Source organism: Rhincodon typus, unplaced genomic scaffold (assembly GCF_021869965.1).
Source record: "Rhincodon typus isolate 14 unplaced genomic scaffold, sRhiTyp1.1 hic_rhity00003122, whole genome shotgun sequence".
Lineage (NCBI taxonomy): Eukaryota > Metazoa > Chordata > Chondrichthyes > Orectolobiformes > Rhincodontidae > Rhincodon > Rhincodon typus.
Window position 1 is genome coordinate 10,595 of NW_025968760.1, and position 10,034 is coordinate 20,628.

The 10,034-nt window shown below is 39.4% G+C and overlaps 1 long non-coding RNA gene across 1 annotated transcript in view; it reads right to left on the reverse strand.

The window, feature by feature from the left end:
- LOC109917465 overlaps nucleotides 1–8,148 on the reverse strand; it is a 9,879-nt gene extending 1,731 nt beyond the window's left edge. Inside the window, exons 1-2 of the long non-coding RNA XR_007261436.1 lie at nucleotides 8,081–8,148; nucleotides 2,209–2,277 (exon numbers count right to left, since the gene is read on the reverse strand). This is a non-coding gene — a long non-coding RNA (uncharacterized LOC109917465). The remainder of the gene's footprint in view (nucleotides 1–2,208; nucleotides 2,278–8,080) is intronic.
- Nucleotides 8,149–10,034: the final 1,886 nt, after the last annotated feature.

Genomic DNA, 10,034 nt, shown 5'->3' on the forward strand with positions numbered 1-10,034 from the left:
TTTTTCTTCACAGATGCTGCCAGACCTGCTGAGCTTTTCCAGCAACTTCTGTTTTTTGTACAATATTCCATTTGCCTTCTTAATTATTGCTGAATTGGTTTACTCACTTTTTGTTATTCATGGAGGAGGACACCCAGATCCCACCGTACTTTCAGGGAGATCAGTGAGAAAATCCTCTGCGGATGGGGCTCACTTTTATTGCTGGAAGAAGGCTGCACTTGCTGCCCAGAAGGGTAAACCAGTAAAACTTGCGAATGAGGCATACTGGTCTGACTCATCCACTGGACAGGCCTAGTACAAGTTCATTCATGTCCAAGTATTCCTGGCTTTTCCCTCTGGGTGAAAGACCAATAATTTTAGTTCTTCCTTGCCCAGATTCCATAGGTCAGCAACCATAACCATCTCTAAGAAGCTTAATTGCATCAAAAGATTAAGGGTAGGGCAGTATACTGATGCTGCAGCACTGGTAAGTTCTACTGAGATCCTCTAATAATGGAACAGCCCATGCCAGCCACCAAAAAAGGATTAAAGAAATAAAAACAAAACATTATTTCACATTTACATATATTTTTATATAATTTAGTGCCCTTTTTAAAAATACATTAGACAGCCAAAAGATGGCTGCTGTGATCGATAACAGGATTTAGCAGTAACGTTACAGAAGCTTCTCAAAAGTCAAGAATCAGCCAATCAACAGTCCCTGATGGGAGAACTACACAATAGAATTGCAAGTTATTTCTATCCTGTACATTATGTTAATGACTTTCCATTTAACCCCCAGATGGTTGTTTATCTGCAATACAAGTCTTTGTCTTGATGGTAACTGCTTTTCCTCTGCACCTTCCTCCTCCCTCGAGCCACCCAAAGTGCTCTGAACACTCCCATATAGAACACAACTGCCCCTTAACCATAAAATTGTGAAATGGCAGTTAAAGAGGTCAGCACCTGCCTGAATCAACATCATTTGACAATATCAAAGGGAAGAAATGGTCAATGGCCCCTGAACTAGCCAACCAACCATCACAACAAAGGGATTTTGGGCTTTGGGCTTTTGAATTCCATTTTGAAATCAAGGATATTGATGAATTGATTTGTCCTTAATTCTCTTATACTTAAATATAAATAAATAACCTCTTTATCCTTTTTGATTTCATCTCTCCCCTTGAATGTTTGTCATCATGCTTTTTCTTTTGCAAAATATTCCCCTGACGTATCTAACAGTGATGTAGAGGTGCCGGTGTTGGATTGGGGTGGACAAAGTCAGAAATCACACGATACCAGGTTATTGCCCAACAGGTTTATTTGAAATCACAAGCTTCCAGAGCGTGTCACCTGAATTGTGTCACCTGACGAAGGAGCAGCACTCCAAAAGCTTGTGATTTCAATAAACCTGTTTGATTATAAAAACCAAAAGAACTGCAGATGCTGTAAATCAGGAACAAAAACAAAGTTACTGGAGAAGATCAGCAGGTCTGGCAGCATCTGTGAAGGAGAAAACAGAGTTAACATTTCAGGTCCAGTGGCCCTTCCTCAGATCTGAAGAAGAGTCACTGGACTCGAAACGTTAACTCTATTTTCTCTTTCACAGATGCTGCCAGACCTGCTGAGCTTCTCCAGCAACTTTGTTTTTGTTCCTGTTGGACTATAAGCTGGCGTTGTGTGACTTCAGACTGCATTGAACTGTGTTGGAAATAAACTCTCTTGGTGGTTTAATTTTACATAGGGCTGTTACAATCCTTACAAGGTCAGAATTACCAAATTTTAGGAATGGGCATTGTTTCAAAAGAGGAAAAATTAAATAACTATCTGCTTAGGGACAGATGATGAGAATAGGGGGAGATTTGTTTTAGAACTCACAATTTGTCTGCAACATGGAGACCTGCACTGAACTCATGTTTAACTTTAGGTAACATTTATGGCATGTTCCAAGCGATGATCATCTCCAACATGTGAAAACTTCACCATTTTCATCTAATTTCCAACACCATTCCATCTGAGCAGAAGCTTAACTGGACTTATTAATAAGAAATAATTATCTGACTTACATTTTTTATATATATACACGCACACACAATTAAATATTGATAGCAAAAATCATTGACTTTTTTTTAGTTTGACCTCAGAACCAGTTATGTTTACGTGAATCTAGCGATTATATATACTATTGACTAATTGTCCACAACTTAGTAAATAAATAAAATACAGTACCTGCTTCAGGAATTGGCTAGCATTGAACAGCTCGCTGCAACCATATAACACGTGTTTACCAGGTTTACTCTGAATAAACAATCAAAGAAATACATTTATTTTTAATGTGCAGAAATAAATTTGATATGAGACAGGCATCCAGTTTCTCATAAAGCATCCAGGTTAATACTGCTGCTTCGGTACAAGATAAAATTAAAATTCCACTTTGCCAGTTATTCTTTTTTAAAAAATTGCTTTTAGAAAAGATTTATACGTGAATATTTTACACATCAACATTAATGTTTTAAATAACCCCCTGCAAATGAATTCATACTCTGTTTATGATGCTTCATGTACTAAATAACACAGCTTAAGATAATGCATCTCATAGAGAACCATACTATTCTGCAGACAGTGATGCATGTGCTGAATCTGGATTGTGGTAATTCTGGGAATTAAAGATAGATTTAATTTTCAATGCTGGGCATTAAACCACTACAGAGGTCACACATATTGTGCTTTGGTGGATGAAAGACTGGAGGGGAATGGCAGCAACTTAGTTCTGTTCATGCAGCATTAAGGATTATAGATGAAGTCATGATGGATTGGGTCAAGTATTTTTGTGGGGGTTGGAAGTTCAGTATGAGTGATTGGGTCTCCAGTTTTATAGTTATTCAGGAGCTACGGCACATTTTAATCCCTCTGACATTTCATGGCTAAATATAAACATAACTGAATTAGAATAGCTCCAAAGTTTCAAATTCTAGCTTAAAATTGGGGATTTTTTCAGAGGGTTCCTGATGCCTGGCCAGTGCCCATTGATATTTCAAAATTCCCAATTACCGCATAGTCAGCGTATCTGGACTTCTGAGATGTTCCAAAATGCTTTTTTCATGGTATGTCTCTGACAAAGTTCAGACTAGAAAATCTGGGCCAATATTCCAGTGTGGTCACAGCAAAGTCCTATAAAATTGCAATGTGACTTCTTTATTCTTGTACTACAATCTTAACCCATCTTTTGCTTTCCCAATTGTTGTATACGACATGCCAAATTTCTGTGATTCGTGTACAAGAATCCTCTGATATCCAGCATTTTCCAGTCTCCCACCATTTAAATAAAATCTGCCTCTCTGTTCTTCCCACATGAATAGATAACTTCACTTTTCTCCATGTTATACTCCATCTGTCATATTCTTGCCCACTTACTAAACCTATCCAGATCACTTTGCTGCTTCTTTGCAACCTCCTACCAGCTTACTTTCCCACCTAACTTCATATCACTAACAAACCTGCATACTGTACATTTGAGTCCCTCATCCAAATCATTGAGACATGTTTTAAATAGCTGAGATCCATGCAGTAATCCCTGGTACCATTATGTCCAATCACATAAAACAGAATTCTGTGCAATGATCTCATGTGTGGCAACTTATTAAATGTCTACTGAAAATCCAAAATCATGCTTGCTGTGAATAGCTATAAGGAAATTCTGTTCTGACTGTTAATGACCATACCGAATCAGTATGTCCCCAATGTAGGAACCATTGTTTTGTATGATTGTTTATATCTGTACTGGTTTGTATAGTCTTAAAACCAGATACTTAAGCAGATATTTAAGCAGTTTGTTTTTAAATGTTATTAATTTATGTAACTTTAATTGATGTATCTATTATCACAACGGGAAGAAGAATATTAAAAATATTCAACTTTACTTGTATGTGTTTAATTTGGTGTAACTTGCGCAAAGGTACTTCAAAATGTGATCTGTGAGTGCCTGTTATCTGCTTTGCCTAAGGCTTCAAGTTTTAAACATGAGGATTATCTTTCCCCTCTGTCTTTCTTGATACTTAAATCTAGCCCAGTTCACTTCATAATTTTATTAGCATGGAATTCAACCTGGACCTACTTCCCAACGGTGACAAAATAAAATAAACTATCCAGCCTGATCTCACTTTCCGGCTCCTGGTTCACAGCCATGCAGGTTTGCATTGAGAAAAGGACCTGGTTATGCCAATGAGGAGGTCTGCCTCTGCCACTGTTACAGGTAAAAATTCAGACTGCCAACCTCGGAGGAAAAGTATTTCTCCACTCCCCTATAATATGTCTGCAAAGTACACTTCCTGATTACTGGCCACTATACCAAGGGAAATGGGTCATTGTTTTCCACTCTGTCTAGGTCCCTGGGGTTTCTGTAAACCTCAATTATATTCCCCCTAGCCTCTGCTGCTCAAAAGATAACAACTCGGCCTACCAATCTTGCTACTTAGCTAAAATTTTCCAGTCCTTGTTAATCTCCTCTGTTCTGTCTTTGGCGTGATCACATCCTTCCTGTAACAAGGTGGCCAGAATATTAGGTAGTGCTTTATCTGTGGCCTAACTTGTGCTTCACTTTGCTGCTCCTATCTTATTAATTAAGTGAGGCAAAGAATTGTTTGCTATATATCTTAGCATCTTATCCCTTTGTCCTGCTATTTTCAGAAATCTGTGGACATTCATTCTGATGTCTTTCTGTTCTAGACTTCCAAGCTTGCCATCATTTATACAGAGAATTCCATTGCCTTTTCTACCCTTCCTAAATGTATTACTTCATACTTCTCCTGACTGAATTTGATTTGCCACTTTCCTGCTCATCCTTTTCCTAATATTTTCTTTCATGGGATGTCGATGTTACCAGCAAGGCCAGTGTTTGTTGTCTATCCCTAATAGGCCTTAAACTGAATGGCTTGCTAAGGCCACTTCAGACGGTGATCAAGAGTCCATTGTACTGCTGTGGGTCTAGAGTTACTGTAGACCAGATCAGGGAGGGATGGCACATTTTCTTCATTGAAGGGCATTAGTAAACCAGATATTTTCTACTGACAACTGGTAATGTTTTAATAGATGTTTTTAGACTAGTTTTTAATTACAAATTTACTCATTGAATTGCACCAATTGCTGTAGTGACATTTAAACCATAGCCCCACAGCATTAGCCTGGGCCCCTGCATTACTATTTCAGTGACATTATGATTGCATCTTCTTACTTCCCTCCATTGTGGATATATTTTAGCTTGGAAAAATCTTATCTGGGATATAATGAAGTACAAAACTGTAAGTGCCCATAACATTAATTATAAATAACACAGTTCCAGAAATTTATACTGTAAATTGTTGCATTATGAACATGTTGGGTGGGATGGGGTGGCTAAGTACTATTTTGCTCTTCACATCCTTGCTCTGCTGTAAGAATGGCTCATTTCTCTATTATCACCTTTAAGCAGCCCTGTATCCTGTCCAAAAGCACCCAAAATGGAGGATGGCGAGCAACTGCACCCTCAATACATTGGAAAATCCAATTGCAGAGACAACCAGAAAATAGTCTGAGGAGCTGAATGTGGGGCTCGGTGAGTGAATCGGGGCTGAGCGTGGGGCTCGGTGAGTGAATCGGGGCTGAGTGACCTGGAAAAGGATGAGGTGCCACTTTTTTGCTTATGTGCAAATATTGTCGAGGATCTTCTATAAACTGCTAAAGATACTGCATGCTGTAAAGATTACGAACCCTCACAACATTCCAGCAATAGTACTGGAGTCATGCTTCAGAACTTGCCGCACTCCAGCTAAGTTGTTCCAGTAGTTAAAATACTGGCACCTACCTCAATGTAGAAATTGGCACAGGTTTGCCCTGTCCACGAAAAAGCCACTGATTGTCAAAGATCAGTTTATTTTCAAACATCAGAAAAGTAAGGGAAGTTGTCAACAGTTCATCATTCACTCAAAAATAACCAGCTCACTGAGGCTCAGTTAGGATTCTGCCAAACCTATCATTACAATCTTGGTCCAAACATGGCTAGAAGAGTTGAGCCAAGTGTTGAAGTGAGGGTGATCGCCTTTGACACCAGGCAGCATTTGACAAGAGTGTGGCAGAAGCAACCTGAGGAAAATTAGCATTAATGGGCATCAGGGGAAAACTTTCCACTGGCTGGAGTCATACTTGCGTGAAGGAAGATGGTTGTGATTGTTTGAGGTCTATCAACTTAGCCGTAAGGCCTCACTGCAGGAGTTCCTCAGAGTTGTACCTTAGTCCTATGTATCTTCAGTTGCTTCAGCAATGACCAGCACCATTTGTTACTCCTTAGTTACTGAGGCAATGTAGTTCAAAAGCAGCAAGACCTGGATGACATGCAGGCTTGGGCTGCTAAATCAAAAGTAACTTTCACACCACATAAATGCCAGACAATGACCATCTCAAACGAGAGAGAATGAAACCATCACCACTTTACATTCAATGACGTTACCACAGTTGCCAACATTACCAACATCTTGGGGTTACCATCAATCAGAAACAGAACTGAACCAGTCAGGTCAATATCGTGGTTGCAAGAACAAGTCAAGGCTAGGAATTCTGTGGAGAGAAATTCATCCTCTGTCTCCTCAAAGCCTGTACTGCATCTACCAGTCAGAAGAGTGACGGAATATTCTCCACTTGCTTGGATGAGTTCAATTCCAGCAACACTCAAGAATTTGAATGCACCTTCTACAAGATGCATTCCAGCAACTCATCAAGGTTCCTCACATACGACCTTCTAAACCTATGACCTCAATACCTAGAAGAACACAAGCAGCAGATGCATGGAATCATCAGAACCTGCAAGCTCACCTCTGAGACACCTGCACTTACAAGCCCCCTATAAATTTAAAATGATCTGCCAAAGGCGCAAATGTGACAAGAGAAAAATCTTTTTCATTCAGTGAGCAGTTAGGGTCTAGAATGCACTGCCTAGAAGAGTAGTGGAGGCAAGTTCAACTGAGGCATTCAAGATGATACTGAACGATTATTTGGATAGAAATAATGTGCAATCAAGAAGGCAGAAGATCCAGTGCAGACAAAATAGGCTGGATGGCCTCCTTCTACACCATAACACCGTGATTCTCTGAAGTTCCCCTCTGATGTACCAGCTCCAGCAATTTCCCTTAGCAGTGACACAACACCCTGACTTAGAACTATACATCACGATTCCTTCAAATGTTGCTCAGCAATATCGCTCAGCAATATCATTGACTGCTTTCCCAGCGGCACTGTGAGTGTGCCTACATTACACGGTGTAAAGCTGTTCAATAAGGCTGCTCACGCTCACCATCACCATCTCAGGGTAAATTAGGGATGGGAAATAAATGTTGTGGCAGCCAGGGAAGTCCACATCCCGTGAATGAAGGAAAAAATATCTAAACTGCTTTATTAGACTCCAATGTCTTCTTTTAATATCATATGAAAATCTAACTACTGTGCACGGTGCTCTGAATCCAAGCGAGTTATATAGATCAGGAGCAGAAGGGGCACCTTCATCAAAAGTGATGGCACTTCTTTCAATACACAGCCACAACTTGTATTGCTCCATAATCCCTACGCTATCATATATGCCTTTTGAACAATTTCTTTCAAAGTTTCAAGGCTTTACTGGGAATTCCAATAGTTGTGGTTTGTTAAGCATTTTATTCACAACATTTCTTGGAGTTTATGTAGTTTAGATAGAATTACATAGGATGCACATAATGGAAATAGACCTCTCGGTTTGTGTGATGCTCATTTTCATGTGCAGTTATACTATAGGGTTGCCAGTTCCTCAAAACAGTCAAGGAAGTTGGTCAGGCAGAGGTTGGACCTTCTGAAATAACAGAAGCTACCATTGACCAGGCTATTTTAATTTGGCTACTCAACTTAGTGTCAAATGATTACTTTACAAGTGATCAATGCAAGTTAAATCAATGCAAACACCTAGGTTTGTTTTATTATATTTCTGGAAAATACCTATGTTTTCTGCTTTCCAGTTCACAGCTACTTGCTGTAAACTGAATCTCTGCTGGTGACTTGTCTTGTGAATACATTGAACATGTTTCAATATTAACTGTCATCTTACCTTTGTGTAGTCAACAATGTTCTGATATTCAATATAATTTCCACCTCCAACAACAAAGACAATGGCCTAGAAAATGAACAAACAAACTTTGTGAACATTCTTTTCAGCTCTAGCATTTCTTTTAAAACTCCAGACTATTCTTTGTTTTGAGTTTTCAAGCAGGTCACGTAGATAACAGACGAGTAGAAAAACAGACAAGTTATTATAATATCATGCCACACTTGCAAAGTGGTACCCCAAGCTTTATACCACAAATTGTCTTCCATTCTAATGGAGAGAGATTCCTCTGATCCTCTGCTTATTGTTTCTCTATTTTACATTGTTACAGTGTAAATTTTGAATTTGGAATTGAAATGGTACAGAAAATTGCATTTACATAGCACCTTTAATCTAATAAAATGTTTGAAGACACTTTAGAATTTTTATTGAATAAAATTTGATCCCAATCCACTTGAGATGACATTAGCGTGCTTGAACAAAAACTTGATCAAAGAGGCAGGTTTTAAGGTGCATCTTAAAACAGAAATGAGGGGTAAAATATTGGAAAGATTTACAAAAGAAATTCCAAAATTTAGGGCTTTGGCTATGAAGACACAGCTGCCAATGGTAGATAATTAAAATTGGAGCTACTTAAGATGCCAGAATTAGTGAAATGCAGAGATCTTGTGGAACTGTAAGACTAGTGGAGATCATAAGGATCTTTATGCTTTCCTGGGATGTAGATGTCACTGTCCAGTATGTGTTGCCCAAACTAACTGCCCTTGATTTGAGTGGCAGTAGTTAAGAGTTAAACACATCACTGTGGGTCTGGAGTTACAAGTAGGCCAGACTAGGTAAGGACAGCAGTTTTATTTTCTTAAAGGATGTTAATGACAAATGAGGTTTTACAACAATCAACAATAGTTTTATAGTCACACAACTTCTAACAGATCTAGCAACGCAAGACTGGGCATCCATGAGGAACTGTGGGCCATCAGTAGCAGAACTATACTCCAAAATAATCTGTAACCTCATGGCATGGCATATCTAACACTCCAGCAGTACATCAAACCAGGGGTGAAGAGTGCAAGAGATTCCAAAGTTCTGAAGACTTGGGCTCCAGAACTGCTACACCTCAAGTCAAGCTGTTCCAACACAACAATCCAATAACAACAACCAGCAATGCGCAAAATTATTCAGGTAAGGACCGTATACAAAAAGCAGGACAAATCCAACCCAGTCAATTACTGCTTCATCAGTCTGCTCTTAATCAGTGTTTAATGTGATGGAAGGGGTCATCAACAGTGCTAACAAGCAGTGCTATCTAAGCAATAACCTGCTCACTGACTCCCAGGGCCATTTGGCTCTTGACCTCATTATAGTCTTAGTTCAAACACGGACAAAAGAGCTGAATTTCACAGGTTAGGTGGAAGTGATAAGGGTGCACTTGACCAAGTGCTGCCTCAAAGAACCCTAGTAAAATTGGAATCAATGGGGATCAGAGGAAAAGCTCTCTTCTGAGTGGAATCATACCTGTCACAAGGGAAAATGGTTATGGCAATTGGAAGTTAGACATCTCAGCACCAGGACATCACTGTTAGATACATCACAGCTGCATTTGCTGCTCAGAATGAGGTCTCCTCTATATTAGAGAGACAAAACATAGACTGGGTGACCACCTTGCAGAACACCTAAGTTCTATCCATTAAAAAATGACCCCGGGCTTCCAGGTACCTGCATTTCAACACACCAACACGCTCCCACATTAACATTTCTGTGTCAGGTCTGCTGCAGTGCTCCAGTGAGCCTCAGCGAAACTTGACAAACAGTATCTCATCTTTTGCTTGGGGACCCTGCAGTCTGTAGGGCTCAACATTGAGTTCAATGACTTTAGAACCTGATTGAGATTTATTGTTTTTTTTTTACCCACCCCTACACCTTGGTTCTATTATGACATGAGATAGTAGGAACTGCA